The sequence below is a fragment of the Molothrus aeneus genome, chromosome 15 (genome assembly GCF_037042795.1).
Source record: "Molothrus aeneus isolate 106 chromosome 15, BPBGC_Maene_1.0, whole genome shotgun sequence".
Taxonomy (NCBI): domain Eukaryota; kingdom Metazoa; phylum Chordata; class Aves; order Passeriformes; family Icteridae; genus Molothrus; species Molothrus aeneus.
The window spans coordinates 18,667,611-18,694,304 of NC_089660.1; the positions used below are offsets into that span (position 1 = coordinate 18,667,611).

The 26,694-nt window shown below is 42.0% G+C and overlaps 1 long non-coding RNA gene across 2 annotated transcripts; it reads right to left on the bottom strand.

Annotated features, from left to right (window-relative positions):
- Nucleotides 1–16,408: 16,408 nt before the first annotated feature.
- On the bottom strand, nt 16,409–23,134 carry LOC136563060 (uncharacterized). Of its 2 annotated transcripts, XR_010784598.1 has the most exons (3): nt 22,657–23,134; nt 21,594–22,264; nt 16,409–16,935 (listed from the first exon to the last, which is right to left on the bottom strand). It is a non-coding gene; the product is annotated as an uncharacterized lncRNA (long non-coding RNA). The 2 variants fall into 2 exon arrangements; XR_010784597.1 differs by lacking the exon at nt 16,409–16,935 and having other exon boundaries at nt 18,819–22,264.
- Between the last annotated feature and the right edge of the window lie 3,560 nt (nt 23,135–26,694).

Here is a 26,694-nt window from a genome sequence, read left to right on the forward strand (position 1 = left end):
TTTACAGTTTAGCAGTTTTATATTACATCCAATCTACTCCAGATTATAGCGCCTCTCTGATCTTTTATTCTTCATTAAGAAAATACTCAAGGGAATAACAGTCAACAAATCTGACTGGAAAAAAATATTAGCCCAGTTCAAATGGAACTTAGAAAAACCCTATTTCATTGAATTGATGGAAGAAAGAATAGCTTACATTTTCATAGCTTTTAACCATATCTTAGTACTTTAAGAAGACCTACCTCACTTCAATTCACTTTTGGATATAGCACTAGCGAGTCACCCGTGAAACCCTCTGCTAAAAACTTACTTTTAGGAAGAAGAGTCAACCATGTACATTAGAAATATGCTAAGCAGCCTCCTGCCATGTGACTAGTACTATTTCACCTTGTAACTTGCATCACTTCCCTTGTTCTCCTTCAAAAGAGAAAATCAACAACTACGGTACCTGTTCCATATATGATGGGCTAATCAACCAATAAAAAGGCACTTTTCACTGAAGCAAACCTTAATGCCTGTCATTAATCATAATTTCTATTTCTACATTATATTATCATATTCCACTTCCATTTCTAATCTTTTTTTACATTACTACAGTTCCAATTGTAACAAGGTATTTCTGTAGTTTTAGTGTAATACATCCTCTGACAGGCATTTATAGAAAAAAATTATTGAAACAAAATAGTATGCAATACCATAAAGTATTGGCAAAGAGCCAATACGGAATATTTAAAAACCCCTACACTCCAACTTTACTTTTCCAAGCAAAAACTTGATATGAATTATGTCTGGGAAGAAAAGTTACAATAAACCTCACCACCCAAAATACAAGCCACAATTTTCTATTTTTACATCCCTTAAAACTCTTAGATATACTGCATCCTACTGGTCCTCTGCTCGAGAAATCAGAGCTACTCTGAACAAGCTACCATTTTAACATTCTGTACCTTGTATTTCTTGAACACTGTCACACAACTATTGCTCAATCATATGGTGCTCTTGAGAATCAAGAGATCCTGGCCTTAGAGGCAACTACCAAATCCTGTGAGACCAGTCAATGAATTATCATACCAAATTGAATTAGCCCCAGTTTGGAAACAGCTCCTTTGTTTTCTGAGTAACATTGTATAATTATCTTTCAGGGCTACAACATTGCAAATAATTAAGTTTCTAATAAATTTCTAGCAGCCACATACAGCTGTATGCTTGCACAGACATTAGTTTAGAGGCAGAGGTTTGTAGAGAGTTTCAAAAGGGAGACCAGAGCATTACCACTTCCTCTCACTCTCAGTTCTGAAAATTCATCTTGCTCTCGATGAAAAAAGTGCAATGCATGCACATATATTCAGATCCCTTAAGTAGCACAGCCTTTGCAGAAGAGATAGTTTTATTTGCAGTTTATTTTCATAGGCATGCAAAAGAGTAACATGCCAAAACAGAGGTATACTTTTCTTAGTGGCTCAAAGGCTGATCATTATGGAGAAAATGTAACTAGATAAGCTGGAATTTTTAAAGAGCAAAACAAAAATTAGAGTCATACGACACAAAAGTCCCTCTCAAGCAATGAAACTGAAGGGTTTCATGGGGTAAAGTTAGGATCAGGTACTGAATGGTGAGCTTCAGTAGTTCCAGACTGTTCTCTAAGTGAACAGTTATTCTGCCCCTCAGAGCAACAGCTCTTCTCTAACAGCACTGTATGTATAGAAACTCTCACCTTTCACAGCCATTTGGTAAACACTGATAAGTTTTAACTCCAATCTATAAAAGCACATTATTAGGGGTTCTGTAACTACTTTCCTTATTAAAGAACATTTAAAACACTCAGAAAAGCATAATAAAAAGAGAACTGATGCATCAGTTCCTTCTGAATTAGAGCTTCCCTCAACTTGAAGGCAGTAGTCCTAATTCAAGGGGTGAAGAGGGGCTATGTTGCCACAGGATGATCAGAGTATCTTTTCATATGTCACACAGGTGCAGGAACTCTGGCATGACTTGCACAGTTGTAATGAACCTTCCTGAGTCTTTAGGGCATCTAGCAACATTTACCCTACCCTTGCATTTTCAGAGGCTAGTGTCATGCAGTGCTAGTATGCTTCAAAGGCACAAGAGGAGATAGAGCCTGACTAAGGAGGACCATGTGCTTTCCTTACCATCTCACATAACATTTTAGAAGACTAGCTGTGATTTAAATTCACAAAGCATCAAAACAGACCACACAGCTGTAAACCACTCAGAATACTTTCTTTCATGCTGGGAGAGGCTTGTGGGAGAACAAGATGTTTGAAGACTTTATCACTGCAGTGGAACAGATAATTAGGCAATTAAAACTATGAAAAGTAGAAAATTACTAGTTCCACATGAATTGCACTGTGGAACAGAATTGGGAGAAGCAAAAAATCAGAAATTAGCACCTTTCACAAGCATCTTTAGAGCATAACTAAAAGAGTGAAAGTTCTGGAACAAAGGTAAAAGGGTAGTTAATTTGCAGAAACTTATCTGGTTTTGCAAAGGAATATTTTAAAGGAGTTGATTCCTAAAATAATCTTGCTTTTCTGGTGTTAATAATTAGAATGCATTAATAGAAATCCAAGAGGTCTCATTCCAGCTTCATTTTTGGTAACCCAACAAGGTCCTTCCCTCCTAGGTTTTTAATGGTATTAGCAGTATCTTCACATATACAGGCTTCTTGTTTAATCATTCTGCTCTATAGGAAACCCTCTACAAACTCAGTCTTCCCATCCCTACTTGCTTCCAGGCCATGGAGAATGTACCACCATTTCACACACCAGAGTAAAGTGAAAGAACACCTTAACTTCCCACAAAATCTTCACAAAGGCAACTTTGGAGAAGGTGCTCTGCTCACCTACTGTCTATCACATGTGGTAACATTTCCAGAAGCCGATCTTCTCTGGAGGTACTGAACACCCATCCCAGCCAAGGAGAATAAGGGAGTTATCCTGCTCATGCCAGCTGTAACAGAGCATGCTTCTCCAGGCATGCTTTCTTCAGTGTATACATCTCACTATGCAAAGCTCTTGGTGGAGGAGACCTTCTTTTGCAGAGACGCAAAAATCTCTGCTCTGGTACTAAGACTTTCCAATAAGAACAGACTAAAAAAGAAGCTGGCAAAATCTGCTAGTCTACCTTGCTAGTCCCTAATCTGCTAGCTTTGCTAGTACCAACTATGAAATTCTTGGCTTACAGCCTCATAGACTTGTTGCAGATGTAAATAAGGACATACCAACCAGACCAGAGGCTGCACAGTGGTATCAGATGTGATACACTTCCCTTACTGCCAACTGCAGGGAGACGCCACAGTCTGTAGTGGTTTAGGTTTGCCAGTTTGAGATTTCCTGGCCAAAGCACCAATTAATGTTGTGGGTTTAGCACTGGCCAAATGTTAATGCACCTACTAGAATATACTTACTCACTTCCTGCTGTGAGATAGGATTAGGAGGAAGGCAAAGCAGGCTCAAAACTTTAAAAGGATATAAAGAAAGCTTTAATAACAGTAACTAAAAGAAAGAATAACAAGAATCAGAATAAAACCTTTAAAACACTTCTCCCCCTACAACCTTTTATTTCTCACTCACAATGTACAGAAACAACTCAATCAGTTTATCACTTCTAGAATAGCCTTTCTGCAGTTCTCTTAGGGAGAGGAGTTCATCTAGTAAATTTATGGAGACTTCTCCACAAGAAGAAGAGAAGCTCTCATGGCTTTCAGTTTCCGTGAATAGCAGCCACCCGGAACATCTGCAATCATAAAGTCCCTCCCATTTTTACAGCTTTTCCCATGGCTGTGTTTATGGCCCATGTCAACTTATGGGGTACTATTTTAAAGATGAGCTGTTCAAGAGCAAAGGTTCTCTTTATCTATCTTTGAAAGCATCTTCATCTCTGGGAACAGTGGTCTTCTTCTCTTCTCCCAGGGGGCACAGGGTCTTCATCACTCTTCTCTCTTTCTCTGTTCAAACTTCTTATGGGATCACAGCTACTGCAACATTTGCTTACTTTAGCATGGAGGCCTTTGCGAGATATATACAATTTGAACATTTTCATCTCCCCATACCTTCATGTTTTAGAGGGGAAAAGAGTCTGATGAATCAATTACAGTCTTCTCCAAAGTTTTACAAGAGAATTTCAGCCCCAAGATTAAGGCACCTCCTCATCCCTCCCATCTGGGACTTGACGTCTTCACTGACCTCGGTGTTTTCATGTAGTTCCTTCACATGCCTGCACTTGTCCTTTTCTCTCACTCGAGGGAAGACTGAAGCAGTGAAAGAGTTAATATTTCGCCCGGGGCCTGCAGATGGTCACCTGACCCCGGCCAGGCTCAGTAGCTTGCAGCTGGGCTGGGGGGGAAAGAAGTGGGTAGGATCTTAAACAGAGAGGCCAGAACTCAGCAGCAGCAGGCCGCAGTTGGGGGGGCAATGGCTTCTCCTTCCCCTCTGTCCTGTGGTTGCGAGTGAATCTCAGTGGTGGTAGAATCCTGGCTGAGCCAGACTGGCCCAGCGCTGCTCCGGTGTAGCCGGGTCCCAGCGGACCCTGGCCTGGGCTAGCAGCGGGTCAGGGCTTAACAGCGGCAGGATGTTAGCAGCTTCAGCCACAGCCGGCCTAGCCCCACGGCCTCCCGTCCCCGTGCCCAGCAGCCAATGGGGCCGAGCCCGCGGCAGAACCCACCCAGCTCGGCCGAGAGAGGGGGGCTGGGCTGGTCTTGTTACCTGTTCTCAGTCCAGAAAAGAAAGAGAATTCTCAGGATTTTTTTATTTTTAACATGGGTGTTCACAGAGGCATATCGGCTTTCTCAGTAGTTCAACAGATTGTCAATTCTCAAAGCTAATTACTGATTGGTTTTTTTGTCAGACACAGAGAAAACTGCTAGCAGCTTCTCTTAGAACATCACTTCCGTGATGCAAAACCAGCACACCTCCTCACACCTTGCTGCAAAAGGAACGACTTCATAGCTGCAATCAATTTCATTTTAATATTGTAAATAACCATTGCTATTGTTAAAACAAGTAGAAGCCATAGAGCACAGCTAAGGATTACATGCCAATTGAACTGTAGAGTATCTCCAACTGCAATAACCCTACAAAATGGTTCAAGCATAAGAAGAGAGTGGACCTTGTGCCTAGTAAAGGATTTTCCTTGTAAAAAGTATTTAAAGTAAATTCTCACATTAAACAATATGAAAGAAATGAGGCAGGAGTGGGGTGAAAAACACAGCTGATAATACTTGAATATGCAAAAGCATGTATATGGTGTAAGTTTAAAAAACCAATAATAGTGATTTACAAGAGTTTCTATTTCTAGGCTTTACATGCAGAACTTTTACTAAAAGAAATATTAAGCAATAAGCTCCAGGATGAATATATAAACAAACATAAACACTTTTTAAAAAATTCAACAATTCTGAGCATTATTTTTTCTAATAACTTTCTAGTTATGATTCTTTTAGGTAACTTTATGGAAACATTTATTCTAATTATAGCAGGTCTTTGATGTCTGTGCAAAAAACTAATTAATGTAGTTTATTCCTTCCTGAATCAGGTTCTCTCAGTTTAAAACACAAGCTGAATGGGAAAAAAAGAGGAAGTTTTTCAGAGTTTAAAATTCTTTGAAACCTAGGAAGACACTCTTATCTCATCCAAACAGCTTGAAGTGAGACATTGGCATGGGAAAGAGATGGGTAAAAGTGTACAACACCGTTGAATTGGCTGCAATGACCACAATAATGCAATGCTGGCGCATTTCAGAAGGCAGCAGGGGGCAGGAGAAACAGGTCTTGGACATTGGTTTTATACTTTAATTTCTAGCTCTTCATACAGTGCTATTCTGTCGTCAGACTCAAATTTTCATCTCTCCCATTGCCAGAGCAAAAGCAACTGTGGCAGTCTCATTTTATTATTGTATTTATTGTGTCAAGAAACACAAAGGCTGCTTGAAAGCACCGCTTTAGATGAAGCACTCTAGATATACGTGTGGAGAAACATGACGAGAACACAAGTGTCCTCTTGCCTCAGTGGAGCTCAAGCAGATGGCACAAAGCTTACCATTGATCACTTGTGGCTATAATACATGCATCCTATATACCACTACCTCATGAAAAAAAGCACAAATAAAGCACACCAAATTCACCATACTGATATGCCGTAGAAAACAAGATTTTGCAGACATCTCCACTACCTTTTCTTCTGAGCATGACAAGTAATTGGTTTTTCTCACTTTTTTTTAACAGTGAGAGAAGCATCTTGGCATTAATCATGAATTGTAACCAAAATCTGTCAGCTCTTTTGTATGACAGACTTTTACAATTCTTTATTCTTTCCTCTGCTGGTGTTTGGCAGGATATGGACAATACAGAGGAAAGTGGAAGAAAAAAATTACATACACACAGATGTAATTTTAAACCAGCCTTGATTTTAAAAGCAACCAACCTGTCCAGTGTTCTTAATGTGACAGACATTTTTCTGGTGCAGATTTCTTTTGCAAGCCAGTAATGTTAATATGAGAAAGCTGTCTAAGAGCTACATTTCTTTTCTACAGAGAACGATTGAATAAATTTTCCCAGTATCTGCAAAAGTAAACTGCTCTTAACAGTTCATGGCACTTTTACATTTACTTTTTTGAAAGTTACCTAAGCCTGCTTTAGTTTATCCTAAGAAATTACTTAAACATTAAAATTCATAGTAGAGCATCTGCATGCTCCAAACAGCCAACACAGCCACACATCTCCAAGAATTCTAAACTTATATGAAAAAAAAGTGTTTCTATTTTTGTTCTTTAAATATAACTATATTAAAAAGAGCTTGATTTTGTATTTTAAAAAACTGCATCATAACCAAGACTCTTCAGCCTTATACAAATATCTCTGCTAATAATTTAGTTCAAACCCTATTATCAATTCCCAAAACTACCCCTGCCTCCAACCAAACACACAAAACTTGGAGAAGTCTGACCTTCACCTAAGAACTGACCACATTTCAACAGGCGAGCAGCATTCAAGTATAGTATTATTTACAGCTGTCAGGAGTTTCCACAGAGATCACCGATACTCACATAGCTGCCAGAGGTGTACTGAGAAGTGTGATGAGAGGAATGGGCAACAAAAGGAACATAACTTACCGGAGGGCACCAACAGAGGAACTACTAAACTACAAAGAAGAAAGAGTTTATTTTGTTTGTTGTTTCATTTTAGTAAAGAGGACAGCATAAATAAGTTTGGTACTGTTTTGCTTTCACATGAGAAAGCACAAGGGGTGTAAGTGACAAGCAAAACTTAAACAAGCAAAAGGTATTTCAAATGTATAGAGTAAGCAATGACCTAGATTCTGAAGCAAGGTATACACATCCTTCAAATTAGCAGAGACAGTAAAGCATAAAATGACACAGAGAAATACAAGTTACTGACAGTTAGGAAGTCTTTCAGTTTTTTAGGCTGCACATCAATTGTTTTCACAAACACCTCTCTGAACACATTGAAATAACTCACTATAGTTGCTGGCCAGGACAGATTGATAAACACAGGTTACAAACTACACATGGTAGAAACAATTACATAAGGCTTTCAGCATAACTCAAATCTTCATTGCACACAGCAACTTCTTTCAGAACAGCCAATTCCCAGAATTAAACCAGAACACCTCTGAAGAGACAAACAATAAACCTTATTGGAAACCTCCCACAAGCCTACAAAACTCACCCTACAAATATAACAGAACAGAGGAACAGTATAAACTAAAATGTTTCCCTTACCTTTGCTGAGAGTGCCTGTGATGAGTTTAAAAACAGTCTGGGCAAATTTGACAATCCCATGCTTGCATCTCTTTGAACAGCCACTCATGGTTCACACAGATAGAAAGACTCTTCTCTCTTACAAATTTCAGGAATAACAATAAAATTAAAAAGTGAGTCCTTTAGAAAGTTGATACGACTGGTTGTGCAGTGCTCTGAGCAGAACTCTGCTCTCATGCACTGAGCCCCAGGTTCTGCACTGAGGTTTGCTCACTCTGAAGCTACTACGAAGGACTGCAGTGGAGCAATGCACATCTCTTTTCAGTTAAAGGTACAGCTCTCCCCATCATCCTCTCGGCCGGGACTGCAAGCACCTGCTGCGATGCCCTGATAGAAGCTGCTAAGCACAGCAACACCTCAGCCAGACGGGAGAGGAGGGAGGGTTTGCCTCTGCAGGCTGTGCGGGCTGCCACACTGGGTACAGGGAATGCAGCAAGAGACAGCTGGAGTCACCAGCTGCTGTAAATAAAAGCTGCTGATTAAAGCTTTTCTTGGTGCCCTTTTCTTGCGGATTTCAATAAAATTGTCAATTTTGATCTTGTCAGGTCGAGAAAACCAGAAAATAACGCTTTTTTATTTTACCAACACCGTAGTGACACTGTCGCATGTAGAAGGCTGCATAGCGTTCCTTTGCAAAACCTGGTAGAAGTAGGAAAGCATAGCTGCACCCAGGGGTAGGAAAAAAAAATCTTTATTTTAATTATACCAGCTTAGATGCTTCTCCGATTGTGATTTGTCCAGCATAGAGGGATGTGCCACCCAGCCTTTTGGGGTCGGCGGGGTTCGGGCTTACGCTTCTGTGCAACCCCACATTTAACTTTTCACGTTGTGCTGGTGCGGTGCTCACTTCCTGTATAATAGGAGTTATTCCCCTAGCAACAGCCACAACTCTGGCTTCTCCACTTCAATCAGTTAGTGCTGCGTGTCTTGAATACTCTGAATAAAAAGACTTGCAGCAAAGCAGAGGCATCTCAAACCCCATCTGAATACTGGGCAGAGTTGAGCATCTTTAGGATTAATTCATGCTGGCCTCGTCTCAGATGCTTTTTAGCAACCCCCAAAATGCACTATTTGCTTGCCCCAGCCACAAGGCTTACCTCAGGTTTCTGCTCACACCCAGCCCGTTAAATTGCTTTATCAGCCTTGTGAGAAATAGCTACAAACTTTTCATAAATTTAGAAAGGTTTATTAAACCTTATCAAAAATACAACAGAAGACTGAACAGAGAAAATGTTACGGCGCGGGAGCAAAGGATTTTCCCCACCCTGTGCTTACCCACACAATGGAAGTTTTGCCTTTTAACCCTTTAGCCCCTCCCAAAATTCTGTCCATCAACTCCTTCGCTGTCCAGTGGTGGAGTTTACTTCCTCAAATCCTGATGGGAGGTCAGATGTCACCATAGTGACAAGCCAGCCCTCCCAGATGTCCCAACCCTGGCTGTCCCTTGATAACAATATATAAAACTTTTCTTAACCTATATACATGATATTTGTCTGTTAATTGTGAGAGTCAATCATCGCATTACTCATCTATCACAGCCTTCTCTCTGGCAAAGCCACCTGGAGCCAGCCATCATTTCAGAGCAGCAACTACTGAGCACCGCCTTTACTTGAGGGACAGGCACAGATTTACAATTCTGGGAACAGCAATATACCTTTCACTCAGAGAGCAATAAACCACTTTACAGGAAAACTTACATTCCTGAACCAAAACTCAGGGCTTTGCCAAATAGCTCACCTTGCTGTGAGACTCATGAATATCCGTCTCTCCCAACTGGAAGTGCCTTCCTGCTCCTCATCCCCGCCTCACATGTGCACCCCCGCACTGCTTTCTGCCCCTTCCCTTCCCTTCCCTTCCCTTCCCTTCCCTTCCCTTCCCTTCCCTTCCCTTCCCTTCCCTTCCCTTCCCTTCCCTTCCCTTCCCTTCCCTTCCCTTCCCTTCCCTTCCCTTCCCTTCCCTTCCCTTCCCTTCCCTTCCCACGCCGCTGCTCACCTCTTCCTTCTCAGGTAGAGAGCTGTGGAGCACTGTCCTGGGAAGCTTTTCAAAGCATCATTTTACCTCAAAAAACAGTGTTCTTTAGCATGGAAAAAGCGACTTGAGGACAAAATTACCACCCTCGTCAGCTTGTGCTGGGACTATGATCCCCCACGCTGAGCTGCCAGACAGCTGGACATTTTACTGCCCTCTCACTTCTACCCAGTCACCTCACTCAATTTCAGGTCTTTAGAGATGTAATAGTCCACAGCTTTGGAAAACTTCTACAAAGCGTCATGGAAAAGCAGATGTGAGCTTGTGAAGATGCTTGGCTCTATCTGGCAGATGTGGGAGCTGCCACCAGCCTCACACGAACATCCTCCTGTTATAAATGTCAATTGAAAGCCAAATTATCAAAAATGCGAAAAGATTTATTTATCTTTTTCCATGACCAAAATACAGTCCTCAAAACCACCACAGCCAAAGGGACAGTGTCAAGCCCAGGTTCAGCGCTGGGTGAACCTGGATCCGACCTCTGTCACATCGGACCCCTCCGGACCCCTCCTCGTTCACAAGAGCCGCTTCTAGCGGGGATGTTTTATACAGTTTATTATGCCCGAGGCGAAGGAGTCCAAGTTTCTTTTGTAACTCTGCATATTCATAGTTGGTTCTTTCACTGTGCAGAGCTGGACAATCACCGTTTCCGGCTTGATAGCCAGTGTTGATCCAATCTCCGGGAAGTCGTGTATTCACATTTATCTTTCTGAGGACTTCACCTATCTTGATCGATTTTATCAACAGGGCGATGTTTGCATGGCGGTGATCATGATGATTGCTCTTAGGCGTCTTCTGATGGCTGAAGATGGCGGTGACCATCGCGCTGGGTGCGTCTATTCATAAGCTAAATAAGCCGATCGTTATCAGCCTTCAGGAATTTCAGAGTTTGAATAGACGTCTGCCTCTCAGGCTGCTTGTGGTCAGACTCGCTTGGATTTCACAATCTTTATAAAATACATTATTTTTATAGCATGAATTATTTCTAACATATATTACACTCCTATGGCTAAAGCCTCTGTCTTCAGGCTATGCTTCCACACAACCTTTTGGGTACATTTTTCTGTAAGTTTCTCAAAAGTCTGACTTTTATTTACTGTGCTCCAGTACAAAAGGGACAAAAGGGAGCTAGCCTATTATTTATATATCGGCCTTGAGACACAGGTGGTGAGCTGTGAGGCCACTCCTGGTCAGGATGCTGCAGGCAGGCAGAGGAGCAAAGGCCCTATTGCCTTCACATCATCCCCAGATGAATTTTAAATACCCAAACGTCTTGGGCTTCCTGCCACCATCACCTCTACACAGCCCAGAGCCTTGATTATATATGACTTCACCATTTCACAGGTTATTACATTTGTGGGGATGCTCAGACCAATGAGGTTAGAGGGCAACTGAGGCAGATTAAATACATTGTCGAATATTGTTAGAAACATATGGCTAAACATAAAGTGGTGCATGAGCTTTATATGTAAATCATATTTCTATCCCCTACACCAGGAATACAGAGTGATGAGAGCACGCAGGGAGGGAAAGAGAATGTAGATTATTTGTGGAAAGCACGGTACTAATTAACTCCTTAATGAAGTAATCTCCAAGGCTATTCTTTATTCCTAGATATCAAATTCAAAATTGAAAAAGTTATTCTTAAAAAGAAAAAAAAGGTTTAATAAGGCATAAAACATCAATAGAGAAATCAAGAAGTCAGTAGATTATTAATTAGTTTATCAAAAGTTTGCATCATGTTAATTTCATTTATATAAATACATTATGATATAATTGGGGGTCAGGGAATGTAGGATAATAGAATGAGTACTAAAAGCCATTAGTAAAGAAAGCCATGGAAACTGAGAGGTCTTACACAGCAGAAAAAAGAAAACTGCTGTGTAATATTCAGACAGGACTTTAGCCTCCCTGGTGATACAAAAGGTGGGTGCTAATGTCTTCACAAACGCCTCTATGGGCGGGGGTCTTTAGGAGAAATGGGTGTTAATATCTTCAAACTGGGTCTTAATGTCTCTACTAACCTGAAGAGGTGCAAGTGTGTTACAGAACCCAGACAGTTTGACTCAGTTAACTTTAGGGTAATGGGAGAAATGGGTACACACAAGACTATTGCAGAACCCAGACAGGCTGAACTTGGGATTTTTTGCGGAAATTGACGATACATGTTCCAGGGGGAACATCTGGTAGGCAGTTGGGAAAAAGCTGTACCCTTCCTAGTGCTTCTGCCACTGGGGAAAGAAAGAGGGCAACATGTGACCGGGAGTTTAGGATAAAAGGAGGGGTGCACTCCCAAAACCTTGTGAGAGACCCCACGGGGATATGCCCTATCAGACTCTCTCCTTTTCTAAGAATAAAGTTGCAGGACTCCTCTGTCTCTTTTATGAACACTGGCTTTTCATTGTGTGGCTGTTCCATACACTGGCACTCTAGTTTCCAGAGATTTATTCTTAGATATCCATTTGCCTCTTTTGGCCCATATGCCATAGTTTAACCCCAGCCAGCAGCTCAGCTGCACACAGCTGCTTGCACCTCCCCAACAGGACAGGAGAGATAATTAGAAGGGTAAATTAAGAAAACTCATGGGCCAACATAAATACAGTTTAACAGAGAAAGCAAAAGCCAGGCACACTTGAAAACAAAACAAGGAATAATTTGCTGCTTCCCATGGGCAGTCAGGTTTACCCATCCCTAAAACAGCAGGGCTTGATCACATGTAACAGTGACTTGGAGAAAAAAATGCCATCTTTCCAAATGTTCCCCCCCTGCCTTCCTTCTTCTTCACCCAACTTTATAGGCTAAGTATGATATGATATGATATGATATGATATGATATGATATGATATGATAGATATATGCCATACGTTGTGGAATATCCCTGGAGTCATTTGGCGTCAGCTGTTCTGGTTGTGTCCCCTCCCAGCTCCTTGTGCCTCCTCAGCCTGCTCACTGGTGGGGTGAAGAGCAGAAAAGACCTTGACTCTGAATAAACACTGAGCAGCAATAAGGAGAAAAATCTCTGTTTCATCAACAGGGCTTCCAGCATAAATCCAAAACAGCCCATACCAGCTACTGTGTCTATCCCAGTCAATCCCAGCAGACCTATAACAGGTGAAAATGGATCAAAAGGAACACAAAATGTGCATCAGTCAGAGGGGATCATCATAACCACGGGGTTGCATAAAAGTTGCAGCAGGTTCAGTGGAGTGTTGGAGATTTCTATCCAGTAACTCATTGAAGGCTGGAGTTAAACAAGTTTTCAGTGGAAGTTTCAGCAGCCAAAGGCCCTCTAAACACTGTCATTCCAAACAGAATAGTTGGGCATAAAAATACTGATACTGAAGGGCCTCTAATTGCTTACTATCTGTGGGAAAGTACAAAGTCAGCTTATTCTGCAGCCAAATGACTTCAGCACATAACAAAGAAAGTCTGCTAGAAACAAAGGTGTTATGTCCCTCATCTGAGCTTTTTTATAATGGACTGAGACAGTAAGATAAGTAGAAACAGATTGTATTTCTGTATATTAAATTTCCATATGTTGCTACAAGGAGGTCAGTCAGAAGCACAAAAACCTGTAAAATTAAGGGCATGTTGTGATGTAGAGAAAAATATTTTTCTCTGAAAGCTTTACTGTAATGAACTCCAAAAGAGTATAGAATATGCTCTCTAATTTTTACATGGATTTTCAGCATGCTTAATAAGGCACTAGAATAGTTATAACATTTAGAAATTTAATTGGTTCATTTGCACCCATGCTTAGTTTAATTTTCTGCATGTCAAATCTGAGTACACTATATACAAGTTAGCTGTCATTCCAAAAATATATAAAATATTATAGGAAATTATTCTTTCCTAATTTGCCATTCAGGATCACAGTGTGGGTGGATGAGAGGTAAAAATATTCACTGAATATATATTCATATAAACCAAGTTCAATCAGAGAGTTCAGCCACTACAGACATAAAAGACTGCTAAACCTATTTCCATCAGGAGAAAATTCAATCTAGTAACTTGAAACTACACACCAAATGTTCAAGACTAATTCTGGAATAAGTATGAACAATCCAGCTGTGAACTTGGATGCCCTGCTTTCCTACAGTCCTCTCCAGCATGAAGGGACTATCTCTGTTTTTCTATGGGTTTCTTATATTTGGGAAGAGCGATTCCAGAGCTAACTGCTGCCATGGGTGTGAGGATATAGTGATGCCTCAGGTTTTAGTTTTTATATTTTTCAGATTATGTGCTGCTTTATGGGGGTATGGGCTGTATGTGGGTCTGGGCTTCATATTAGGGGATAGTAAGCTCTCTTCACAGTGTAGGTAGACAAAACAATACTTTGTCTAGCTGGAGACCCAAGGACAACTCATCCACATCTCAGGCCCAAGAGCATAACCAATGGTGGACCAAAGAGAGAAAAACAAGAAGCATAGGACTTCATGGGCTAAAGCTGTAACTGGACAGTTAGCTCCAATGTGCTAATGGACCAAAACTTATAAAAGAGTTAGACCCCATGACCGGTGGCCTATTTTTTGACCATTTTGGGTTCACCTGCGGTAGCCCTAGCTGGGCTCTTGTTCTGCCCAAGGTGTATCCATTGAGGCCTCCTAATAAATATCTACTTAATTCTTTACCTCTATCTAGTCTCTGTTCTAGGTCAGCCTTCACAAGGCACCAGTTTCTGGTGACTGCGACAGGAGGGGGAAACTGATGCCTTGTGAAGGCTGACCTAGAACAGAGACTAGACGGAGCTAAAGAATAAAATAAGTATTAAGAGACCTCAATAAATCCACCTTGGGCAGCACAAGACCCAGCTAGGGCTACAACCTAGGTGAACCCAAAATGGTTACAAAATAGGCCACTGGTCACGGGATCTAATACTTTATAAGTTTTGGTCCATTAGCATATTGGAGCTAATTGTCCAAATACAGCTTTAGCCAATGAAGTCCCATCCTTCTTGTTTTTCTCTCTTCAGTCCACTGTTGTTTATGCTCTTGGGCCTGAAATTTGGATCGGCTGTCGTTGGGTCCCCAGCTGGAGAAGGAATTGTTTCGTCTACCTAGCCTGTGAAGAGAGTTTACTATCCCCTAATATGAAGCCCAGACCCACACACGAAAGCAGCACAGAATCTGAAAAATATAAAAGCTAAAACCTGAGGCATCAATAGAATTCACATTACCCAGTTCTCTCTACAAATATTGTCATCATGCTGTGGAAGCCAAAAAGGCAAAGGTGATGATGGCCAGGATCCATGATAGATCCTGGGACTCTAGTATTTATAATTTTTATAATATAAGTTTCAGTTACTTGGTCTCATGGGAGGCAGTTGTCCACTAGTTGGCTATTCAGTCTTGTCCATTCTCATGTCTGACTAAAAAAAAACTTCTCATAGAAGCAAAAATAATCTTGGCCTAATTAGGATAACCCAAGTCACTCCTTTTCCCTGTGATTTGAGGAAGTGCATCATTGCAGAAACTACTCTCAAACTCCTTCTCATAAACTTTTTTCTTAAAAGTTTTTCCATGTTGGAATGATGCATTGTTAACTAAACAAGTAAGAAAGAGTAGACTCTTTCTTCCTGCACTGGGAATTCTTTTCAGTCTTCATATACTCATCCTGAGCCTGGCAGTCCCTCCTGTCCTGATTGTCAAAGTTAGACACATAACTGGAGCATGCCAGAGATACCTGCTCAGCCTGTGCACCCAGCTCTTCTTCCCAGACAATATACACTGAGTCTCACCCACACACGGAACTTTAGAGGTACCAGGTGTTCTCTTAGTTCCAGAAGTGTTGTTACAGACATACTCGATCACTTTCATTGCACTCCCAGTTGGCACAGCTGTCTTAGAATAGAACATAAATGAAATTTCAATTATCTGTTTGGAATCAAATCTAGCAAGTACAGGCAATTGTTCCTGCTAGCTGTGTCCTAATCACCTCTAGATTTGAGATGACCCAACAGATCAAGAATCATCATTTAACCGATCCCTAGAAAAAGTGTAACTTCAAGGAATAGTTTTGTAAAATTGATCTACATAAAATGAAGAGTTGTCACCTTACTTGAATGCAGGGAGTCTGTCAGGTAGAGGTCTCAGCACGCTGTGTCCCATGCCATTATTATTTGCAATGCCAGCACTATTAATATTGAGCATTTTCCATGGATAGAAATCCAACTGCATTGGAGTCCCAAGGAAGTTTGTTCTAATACCTGTTTTTCAAATATGGTAAATGGACATACAACCAGATAAACTTAGTTGCCTGTAATTACCTGTAATTAGTTGCTCATCAACAAATTTTCTTTTGTACAAGTCTAGCACTTCAACAGCAGCAGCCCAGCTGTGATATCATCTCCACTGCTTTCTGCCATTGCTGCCAGGCAGATAATGACCACACTGCATTTTCATTCATTCTGTAGTTCCAGTTAGTATAATCAGACAGAGCCTCAGGAACATTGCTTGAAGATTTCTTCATCACTACAGTGCTTGGTTTTTTATGGTGCAGTAGTTACCTTGACTCAGGCGGCATTCCTCACTGGAGAGGAATGTATATAGATAGTGACACAAAAGTATTTTCCACAAACACTTCATTTGGATTGGCTCATCTTTTTATTTAATGTCTCATCTGTCAAGCATGACTAATTGTTTATTTACATAGAAATCTAGGGAAAGAAATAGTACTGATGAAAAAGCACGCATGATAGATTGGGTTTTTATAAGTGCAGTGAGAAACTAAGAAAATCAAGGTTTGGGTTATGCACTGGGCTCGATTGGAGGAAAGTTAGTTTCCTTCACAGTGGCTGGTATGGGGCTGTGTTTTGGATTTTGATGAACATAGCAATGGTAAAAAAGATGTTTTTGTTATTGCTGAGCAGGGCTTACACAAAGCCAAGGCCTTTTCTTCTTTTCATACTGCCTCACTGGCAAGGAAGCTGGGGGTGCATTGGAAGCTGGGAGGAGACACAGCCAGGACAAGTGACTCCAACTGACCAAAGGGATATTCTAGGCCATATGGCATCATACTTACTGAGTAGAGAAGGAAGAAGCAAGAAGGAGGAAACCAGGCAGACATTTGGAGTGATGGGGTTTGCTCTCCGAGAGATGGCTGAACACATGTCTGTCCATGGGAAAAAATGAATTCCTTGTTTTTCTTTGCTTTTGCTTTCTCTAATAAATTGTCATTATCTCAACCCACAAGTTTTCTGACTTTTACCTTTCCAATTTGATTCTTTCCCTGATCTTGTTTGTGGGGGAGTGAGTGAGTGGCTACATAGTGCTTGACTGTTGTCTGGGGCTTAAACCATGACAGGTACAAAACCTTTTGCCTGAAGTACAGGCATCCATAAGCTGAGTGGACATAAACTGAGTTACAATTCTGCCTTTTTGCCTTTTTTCTAGGAGCAGCCCTTGACACCTTGAAGGTCATTCCAAGCACATGGCTCGTCTCTGCCAAACTATATTGTCTTCCCTGGAGTTTGTGCAGACAGCTTTTCCCAGCACAGGAGGCTGAGGCCAGTGCCTAGATCCTTCTTACCACACCAAGCATGGTACTTGCTGTACAAGCTTCCTGCAGAGTGGCTGAAATTCCAGCATTCATGATGTTACAGCCCTGGACTTCCCTTGAGGTAGCTTGTCATTCTTGCTTAAATATACTGGTAATCTCATAATTCAAACTAGAATGAGGCTGAATATTTTTCAAACTCTTGAATAGATTTGAATACATGCAACGTCTAAAGTCAAAGGCTGCTACAGCACATTCCTGAAAATTATGTGGAGCTTATGTAAAAAAAACAAACCACAATACATCTAGCCATTGCTCACTGTTTGGCAGTTTCTTGGCCATGAGTCCAGGAAACATTCTAGTGACATATCATAATTTTCATTATGTTTGTTCTTATCACACATGTGTCAGTGAGATTAAAAGCAGCAGAAGAAGCAGAGACACATAGGCTCTAAAGAAGTATTTCACAGGGAAGCAAATTCATGGAAACTTGATGGTTTAACATATGAAATGCATGCTTACTGCTGTGTTTACAGAAGTGAGGTGATGTCAACATTTTAATGAGGCCATGCTTAACTACCATCTTAGCTCTGTATTAGCAGGATAGAGAGGGGTTAGACACACTCTTCCTTTGTTCTGTCAATCACAGTTTGCCTAACTGAGGACAGAGATACTACTTGGAAAATGCAAAGCTGCTCAGAGAGCAAGTGGCATATACTGAACACAGAGATTGTAGTCAGCTTGTAAAGTGGAAGTGTGGAAAGGCTGGTAATGATCTTGTCCTTGCACAAAGGTTAGTGGGAGCTGTGGGCAGCTTCCCCAGAAAGACATCCACAGTCCAGAAAAACTGGTCTAGTCCAAAATCAAGAGACTTACTTCTCATAAGTCAGAGTATTAGAGTATTTCTCCATGGAGAAATTAGCCTTCACAGAAGTCATTACAAAGGACTCGAGCAAGAAGAAAAAAAAAATATTAAACCATGTTTCCCTTCATTTTGGTGGCAAGAACTTGTAAAAGGGTGAGCATTTTTATTGAACCAATGACTGCTCTTATGCCTCCTAGATCCAGTGACATGGAATCATGTACATATTCATTTTTATAATAGTGTGAGAGCATGTATGAACTTGAGCTGACCTTAAAGAGGAATGCAATGGCTAATACATAAGCTGTGCTTCAGTGGCTTGGTAGGATAGGTCAGAAAAAACCCACTCATGTTCTCACTGATGAGAACATCAATTTGAAGAACTTCTATGACAGTAAGGATAGCATAGCTCCTTCTAGAGGCACTAAGTCATGAAGTTTAAAAAATGAAATTTCCTCAGCATTTCAATTTCACAGAAAATGAGAACTATATTTCTTTCATCCCCCCAATTCCTTACATACTAGTTTTCATTCAACCTTCAGTTAATTCACTGAGGCATTCATTTGTCTGAACTTAGTATATACCTTAAGACAAAGTACTTTGTTTCTTTATGTTGCAGTAATTACATCAGACAGAATTTATTGAAAATACTCTCTTCATTTTTTTAATCTTTTTATTAAATGGCTCTAATAACATATACATACCTCATACTTATTTTTTTCATCCCAAAATCTATTTGCCTCAGTATAATAAGGTTTAATGATCTGGCACCTAACAGTTTTGTGACAAACTGTCTTTAGCTTGGTGCAGGCAATATGAAGCAAAGCACCTCCAGCCAGCAGCCAGTGGCTGGAGGATGACTGATTCTTAACTAAATCAGTAATCCTATTCTACTTTTCACACCCTGTCAATTTTGAAGTACAGGCAAGTTGATTTATGCAGCAGACATTGAAATTCTCAGAGAGCAGGAAAAATATTATATACTTGTACATCATAATGAGCTATAACAACTTGTTCTAGTTTGGAAACTTAAATTCTGATGACAGCACAAAGACTGCACAAAGACTTACATAAACAAAGTCAAGCAGGATAGGGAAGCACAGGTCAGGCTTCCTCACAAACTCCTTTTACCTTCATCAGTCTTTTTTGTTTGTTTTACACACATAATGGTTGCTGAAGCTTTTGGACAGATGGTAAAGCCCTTTTCCAATTAAATCACAATTAAAGTGATTGAAGCTCATCTACAGTTTTGAATCATTCTTGTTTAATGCATTAAATATTTTCTTGATTTGAAAACTGCAGTGTGTATCAATATCTGTATGATTTTGTGAATAGTTTTATACCTACCCTTCCAATTACATTTATGACAGATGCAAGGCTGCACACAGACCCAAGCATGGCTGTGAATGGCCTGATTCTAATAATGACTAAAGAGAAAACCTCTTATAGATGAAAAACTGTAAATGGCTTTTAGACAAACATTTGAAGAAGTGTGTCATAGTTGCCCTGGGAGGAAGAATCCTGAGACTTTTATGATACAGAGCAATAAAATTCAATACAGGTGTCCTGGTTTAGGGCAAATTTGGGAGAAAACCTCCAAAAGGAGGCCCCTCCAGAAAGCAAACCCACACAGCCCCTCCCCCCAACCGTGTTCGGGAAGGATTCCTTCGAGAGAAGTGGAAAGAACCTGTTTATTTAACAGGCACAGCACCCCCCAGCACACAAAAGGAACAATACCAGATGACACCACTCTTTCACCACTCTGAAAAAGATTACAATTTCAGAAAGTCTCTCTTGGGGATGGTCTCTCTGTTATCAGTCCCTCCGGTGCTGAGGCAGCTGCTGCAGCCACAAGGTGCAAACTCTCGGTGTTTCCCAGGTCCCAGACCAGAGCAGGTTTGAGTAGGTCCAAAAAAGGAAAAGTCAAAAACAGTCCAGGGAAAATTCGGACTGCTTAGCTAAACTAACTAATGAGCAGAAGCAAAAAGCAAGAGCAAAGCAGGAGCAAAACAGAAGCAAGAGCAAAAGCAAAGCAAAAAGCAAAAGCAGCACTGTGTACTGCCCTGTCTGTGTGTCCCATCAGCCGTGGGGGAGCAGCTGATAGCAAAACCAAAACAAAACATTCAATCTTAAGAGCCAGTCTTGAAGGCACAGAACATAATATCCAACATAAACAGAACTCTCGAATGGGGATACAAGCATCATAATGTTAACCTAGGACAACAGGCTACAATAATTTGGTTATATAATTTCTAAATTTGTAGACATCTGTGAGAAATTTTTGTAAGTTGCTCTGACTCTTGAAAATTCCACTAATAAAAAGATGAATGATACTTATTGTTTAAAATTCATCATTCAGCAAAACACTGAGTAGACATAATATCCTGTAATCAGGGATTAATCATATGTGTAAGGCTACAGTGTAATCAAAACAGTTTGTAAGTTACCCTCAGGTGAAATCTGTTCATTTGGGAAAAGCCACAAATGTTTACAACTAGTTTGAATTTGGAAGTTCATATTAACTTAAAAAAGTAAGTAAATTTATTTTTAACCCTATGACCTGTAATCACTAGGTCTCAGAATACTTTGGAAGCAATAACAAGGTAAGTGCCAAAGAAGATGGTATTTTCCCTAGCTGCCAGCTGAAGAGCACTGATGCTAGAAAATTGATGCACTCAGTTTCTTGCTGCATCAACTGACAGAAACAGTCTACTACTCTATCTACTGTATCTACAGAGAATTTAAGGAAAAGCACTAGTAAATGACAGATGATTGAGAAACAGCATCCCTTTCCAAACAGCCCAGCAATGTGGTATGTTAGCAGAATCACAAACAGAGAATAATATTTCCCCGCTTTTGTACTACTTTATTTTGCAAGTGAAATTTCAGGCACTTCAGCAAACAGAGGTGCCTGGTGAGATTTTTAAAGTAGATGGTAGCTGCTTACTTCCCTGAGTTCCTCTGTGATCTACTAAGTAGTCCTTCAGCAATTGCAGCTGACACACACTTAGAGGAGGGAGTGGAATGCTTTCTCTGAGGACGCACAGCAACAGTACTCTGAATCATTAAGCACCATACTCCTCAACAGTACCACAAATATACCTACTTTTGTAAAAAAGCAGTCAACACCCTGTCACACTGGACTTTTTCAAGGCCCTAACATGGCCTTTAAGTGAATGTTCCTTTGTACATCAGCTAGTACTCATCACCTGAATTAACTGAGCATATTGTGAACTTTGCGCACTTGTTCACAGACAAGTACATTGTAGGGCAGGAATAATGATAACAAGATTTTTGGCTTTGCTTCACAGGTACTTTTCTGCCAAGGGCATTCCCATCTTTTTTTAATCCTGAATAAAGCTTTGGAAAGCTGAGTTTCACAAGAACTGGTTCACATTTTGATTATTCTCACCTTGGAGTTTCCCTTGGGACCAAAATCAGGGGGTAAATCCACACAGCTTTGAACGGCCACAAGATCCCAGATATCCAATCTCCAGTTTCTGCAGGATTGATTCATTGAAGCATTTCAGGGTTAGTTCAGCAAACTTTAGGTTTTGGTGATTTCAGGATCAAAAAAAGAAACCTGTGACAAAGAAACTAAACTAAAGCTGGCTAAAAGTGGTCCCTGCTGATGACTCATTAAAACAACTCATTCAAAAGGAGGCAGGATTGATTCAATTCTCACAAACACATCTTGCCAAGATCAGAGCTCTCTGCCCACCGAGGACACAGCAACCAGCAGGGACCTTTCTCTCACTCTCCAGCACAGACCGCCTTCCTCCACATCCAGGGAACTGCAGCCACTCAGAGAACACCAACTTAGTCCTGGGCTGGCACAGGAGAGGGGCAAGGAATATTTTTAAGTCATTCCAACCTCAATGCTATCCAGACCTGGGAAAAAGCACTTCCCACCACTCTTGGAATTTTCTTCCCTGTCTCTTCCAGCTTTGGAAGGTTTCTGTGGGAGCTGGAATTATTGGTGCATTTCAGTAGCTGCACATCCCTAAAGCAAGGGAATCCTTGGGAACATGGAGCTTTCCTCATGCATTTCACTTCTTTATGCCAAATATTTTCCCCATTTATCTAGAAAGAAAAAAAGGGAAAATAAGGAAGACAAATTAATTCTGACACAAGAAATGTTGATTATCCCACTACACTTCTGCTACTCTAACAAATCCACTTAACATTAAATATAAAATATTTTACTAAGAATTTTAAGGACACAACACTTCGAACTCAAAAACTATGCAGGTTTACTGTGTCAAGGACTTTCACACTCAGGGAACTGACTGCCCCAGATATAAACACCACATTTTATACAAATCTGATATTAATTCTATTCGGCTACAGCATTAGAGCTGTTTTCACACACATACACGAAAGGCTGCTGCAAGTTGTTATTTCAGCAGCTCCCGGGGACGTTAACAGCACCCCACCTCCCACCTGGCTGAGTCTGGACTCCACCCCGTACTCACCGAGAGTTGTGGGAAGCGGCAATTTCCACCTGCTCTCCCTGCCGGGGAAACCCTGCCTACCGTTCTGGCACCCGCACCTCTCACCTTCTGGTAAAGAGCAGCTGCATCCTCCCGCCGCCTGCTCCCGGATGCAGGCAGCTGCCGCCCTGTGGGCAGGGGGGGTGACTCAGGTAGCTCCATTGACTGTTCTTCCTCGATGCTTTTGTGTTTTCCTCTATTTCCCCGGGCCGGGCGGGAACAGAGAAGTGCGGGAATGTGCTGGGGACTTTGAGTCAGAAGCGGCACAGCGCGACAGAGACGCAGGTGTCCCTGCCGCTGCCTGACTCTGCCCGTGCCGTTGACACCACAACCCGCGTCCCCACATCGGGAAAGTCCACGGAAAATCCCATTGAAAGCGCTGGATCAGCATCAGCACTGGAGTCGTGTTCAGGCAGCGGAAAAAACGCCTGTCTGAGAAGCGAGAACCGGCCGCGGCACCACTCGCCCCTACCCAAAAGCGCGTGCGTAAGATGCTGCGCACATTATCTTTGGTGTGGTATCACGTGACTTCAGTCCTTACCCGCCATCTATGTCCCGTTTCACGTGACTTCCATCCTTTGGTAGCCATCTTTTGTCGTACATCACATGACCATTTCCATACTCGCCATATTTTTCCTATATCACATGACTTTTCTCCTGTATCACATGACTACTGCCCTTATATCCCATCTTTTGTCCTGTATCATGTGACTTCTTCCACAGCCGCCATTTTTTTGTCCTGTACCGCATGATTTCTGCCCCTATGCTCCATCTTGTGTGCTGGCGGAAGCCACTTCCGGCCAAGTTGCCATCTTTGGTGAGGTGCTCTGGAAAACAGAGCTTTGGCCGTAGCTTCCGCTGCCTGATTCCGACACCGATCCCGTGCTTTCAGAGCAATTTCCCGTGGCATTTCCCCATTTTGGGGGACGGGTGATGGGATTAGCGGCGCCCGGGGCGAGCAGGACACGCGCGGGTGATGCCAGGCGAATGCTGCTCCATCCTTGCCACGCCTCTAAGGACCGTCTGATGCTGAGTGGCACGCTTGTCGTGGTGTAGTGGGTTAGGTCTCAGACTGCTAACCTAGAACTTGTGAGTTCTAGTCCTGGTGTCCTGGTAAGGGGTGGAATTAAGGGGAGGGCACAGTGGCATAAAGGGAAGGGTTAGAGGTGGGATAATGGGCGTTTGGTGAGGGTTATTGAAGTTGTAAGGCATGGGATTAGGGTCCAGGTCAGGCCTTGAATAGTTAGTCTGGCTAGGGGACAGAGAGCTTGAAGAAGTGCAGCTGAAGAAGGAAATCTGCTGTTTTTGAGGATCTCATGTTTCTTTTGAGATAGAAGGTCTAGATTATTCTCAGACAAAAGCACAAGAGATAATGAACACTAATTACAGCAAGGGAATTTCCAACTGAGTATAGAGAAAACATTTTCTCAGTGAGAGTGAAGTTATCCTGGAACAGGGATGGATTGACCAAGATCTGCTGGAATGTCCATGCTTGGTGATATTTAAAACTCATGCAGACAAGGCTCTGAGCAATCAACCTACTGTGAAGCTAGAGCAAGAGCTTGGAGCAGAGACTGCAGAGATTGCAAAGATCCCTTCCTGCCTAAGCCTTTCTGTGCTCCTGTGGCTTAGTAGAGCAGGGTGGATTTCCCATGCAACAGGGATTTGGTTTGCAAAGCTACCTGTGTTGGCTGTGTGTGTTTGTCTTGTAGGGTTGTAGTGTCCAGAAAGGGTTTTATGCCTGGCAGTGAGACTGCTGGGCTGTGCTTGGCGGGAGGAGCATGAGGAACCACACTGCTGGGAAGGTTTGAGTCCTGCTGCTCTGGCATTGTGCTCCAGGCTTGATCTACCCTCTCAGGCACCAGGGACAAGGGTATATGTCTCACCTCTCTGTCATTTCCACAGTTATGAGCTCCCTGTGATTATCTGGAACACGGATGATGTGATCCTTGATTATGTCAATCCAGTAACAGGAGAGCTTCTAGCAACATCTCTGTGAAAAGGTCTGGTGGGAGCCTGGCTGCCCTGCTCCCTGCCATGGCCCACACACTCACTTTCCTCCTGTGAACCTCTACTCCTCCTTGCCTTGGTGTGAGGTGCCCCCTCCAGTCCTCTGTATGTGCAACTGTAACCTCAGAGATGTTGTCCGCTTGTTTCTCTGGTTTGACCCTTCCCTGCTACTCCATGGGGTTCATTACTTCCATCCTTCTGCTCTGCCTTTGAGGCTGGCTGATAAGGTTAGAGGGTAACTGAGCTTCCTCTACAGCTGGATAAAAGGTCTTGACCATGGCAAACAGAAGACAGATGTTCACTTTAACTCCTTGACTGGGGAAGGCAATTTCAACCGGAGGTTCATCTTCTGCTTCAATTATCTCCCAACTGAGGAGATAATTTGCAAGAAAAAGGACTGTCTTCTCCATGGACGAGTCAGAGTTTCAGGAACCAGTTGTTCTGGTTCTCCAGATCTGGGATTATGACAGGATTTCAGCTAATGACTTTCTAGGTATGGTGTTACCTGCTGGAAGTGGGGTGACCTGTCCCTTACCTGGCTGAAGCATTTCCCTGGGGTTCAGCTCTCTGAGAAGGGACACTAGGACCATCAGATGAAACTCTTCAGCTCAGCAGTCATCTAGGCTGGTTTTTCACACCTGAGCTACAGACAAAGCCCGGAGATAGGCACCTCTCCTACACAGACATGTAGTGCTTGCATGCTTGTCCCAGGGCTTTGGTGTATTTTTTCAGGACCTGTCATGTCACAGGACTTCCAGGTTCTGCTTCCTCACAACCTTTCCAATAAACTTGCTTGTTTTCCATGCTCTTACTTAGATATGCAGATCTCAAAGTCTGAGCCTAAGAGCATTTTTCCCAGGACCTTATGTTGTAGGTACAGGGATAACCTGTGTGAGACTATTGACAACCTTTGTGAGACTATTGGCACTTGAGTTGCAGCATCCCCATTGCTGGGGGCTCAAAACTCCATGGATGCTCTGGTACTTCCTGGTGATCAGACCTGCTGAACTGTGCATGCAGCAAGGCCTGGTGACAAAACAGAGCTAGTGACGATACCCCACACATTATGCTTATGCTAGCACAAGTACTGCTGATTCTCTCTGACTTCTGCTGCCATCCCCAAGCTTATAACCCTGTGTTCAGTTGTTCCTCCCTTCTTCAAATGTTAACCTGCCTATTAGAAAACAGCCATTTTTCCCTACTATCTCCTGGGCACGTCTAAACTCCTTATACTTCAACGTTTCGTAGTGTATTTCAGCACCTTTACTGCATGAGGCACTTCCAGTGGTTTAGCCATGAACTGAGGCACTGAAAAAAGCATTAACAATGTCAATTATTTCTGGCAAGTATAATCTCAGGAACTTCTAGATAGTAATGGGCTTCTGCAGGGTCTATTGCAATCTCCTGCCCCAAGCAGGGCTGGATGCACTGTAGGTTAAGTTGCTCAGGACGTTTTTTTGGTGGGTTTTGATCATCTCCAAGGATGGATTCCTAGCACCCTTCTTCGACCCTTTTCCTGGCTGTACCTTTCTCACAATTCTCAGATTTTTTACTTGCAGCATTTTGTGTCTGTTTCCTTAGGTGCTTTCATTATCCATTTCTGAGAAGAATCTAGCTCCATCTGCTCTGTAGCTTCCTCTAGGCTGTGAGGAATGTTGACTTCTCTGCTCTGAGCTGAACATATGTGTCTCTCACGCCTCTTGATGTGGCACCTACTACAGACTTGACTATCTCAGCCACTAAAAACTATTTAGTTGACATCTTTCTTGTATTAGGGATCCAAAACTGGGCACAGTATCCAGATGCAGTCTCACTTGGAAATGAGCAGAGAACACTCACGTCCCTTGTCTGTTTTTACCAGTACAGATCAGGATGTGGTAAGATTGTTTTTTCACAAGGGCTCGGTGCCAAAGTGGGACAGGAACTCATTCTGAGCAGAACAGAGGCACAAGGCCAAACAGGGAGATGAACTGAGGCTGTTGCAGACCTTAGACAAACCTGAAACCTTTA